Source organism: Salvelinus alpinus, chromosome 9, assembly GCF_045679555.1.
Source record: "Salvelinus alpinus chromosome 9, SLU_Salpinus.1, whole genome shotgun sequence".
NCBI lineage: Eukaryota > Metazoa > Chordata > Actinopteri > Salmoniformes > Salmonidae > Salvelinus > Salvelinus alpinus.
In genome coordinates, this window is record NC_092094.1 from 58,390,576 (window position 1) to 58,392,059 (window position 1,484).

Sequence of the window (1,484 nt, forward strand, 5' to 3'; positions counted from 1 at the left end):
CTAAAGCACTACCATGTGTTTTTTAAACTTTCCCAAACAACTGCCGTTTTGACCCCTTTCCCAACATTTTACAGAAAAAAATGTTTGCTATATAAAATCTTCCCCTCCTCGTCTGCTTTTCACGCACAAAGTCGGATTTCAAATCGGGGCTACCAATCTGTAACTAGAGCTATTTTTGTAACACTTCGCCTGTTTTTCTGGCTTCGGTAAAACATGTCAGAAGTTAGCAGATTCATTCAATTCAAAACAACTATCATTTTGACCACTAAACCAAAGAGTTTGACAAAAATATATTGGATTAAAACTTCCTCTACTTCTCTGCTTGTCAAATGCGGAGAAGGTTTATTCAGTATGGAACTTACGTTACAGCAGTTTTACTAAATGCACTACCATGTGTTTTTTAAACTTTCCCAAACAACTGCCGTTTTGACCCCTTTCCCAACATTTTACAGAAAAAAATGTTTGCTATATAAAATCTTCCCCTACTCGTCTGCTTTTCAAGCACGAAGTCGGATTTCAAATCGGGGCTACCAATCTGTAACTACAGCTATTTTTGTAACCCTTCGCCTGTTTTTCTGGCTTCGGTAAAAAATGTCAGAAGTTAGCAGATTCATTCAATTCAAAACAACTATCATTTTGACCACTAAACCAAAGAGTTTGACAAAAATATATTGGATTAAAACTTCCTCTACTTCTCTGCTTGTCAAATGCGGAGAAGGTTTATTCAGTATGGAACTTACGTTACAGCAGTTTTACTAAAGCACTACCATGTGTTTTTTAAACTTTCCCAAACAACTGCCGTTTTGACCCCTTTCCCAACATTTTACAGAAAAAAATGTTTGCTATATAAAATCTTCCCCTCCTCGTCTGCTTTTCAAGCACGAAGTCGGATTTCAAATCGGGGCTACCAATCTGTAACTAGAGCTATTTTTGTAACCCTTCGTCTGTTTTTCTGGCTTTGGTAAAACATGTCAGAAGTTAGCAGATTCATTCAATTCAAAACAACTATCATTTTGACCACTAAACCAAAGAGTTTGACAAAAATATATTGGATTAAAACTTCCTCTACTTGTCTGCTTGTCAAATGCGGAGAAGGTTTATTCAGTATGGAACTTACGTTACAGCAGTTTTACTAAAGCACTACCATGTGTTTTTTAAACTTTCCCAAACAACTGCCGTTTTGACCCCTTTCCCAACATTTTACAGAAAAAAATGTTTGCTATATAAAATCTTCCCCTCCTCGTCTGCTTTTCACGCACGAAGTCGGATTTCAAATCGGGGCTACCAATCTGTAACTAGAGCTATTTTTGTAACACTTCGCCTGTTTTTCTGGCTTCGGTAAAACATGTCAGAAGTTAGCAGATTCATTCAATTCAAAACAACTATCATTTTGACCACTAAACCAAAGAGTTTGACAAAAATATATTGGATTAAAACTTCCTCTACTTCTCTGCTTGTCAAATGCGGAGAAGGTTTATTCAGTA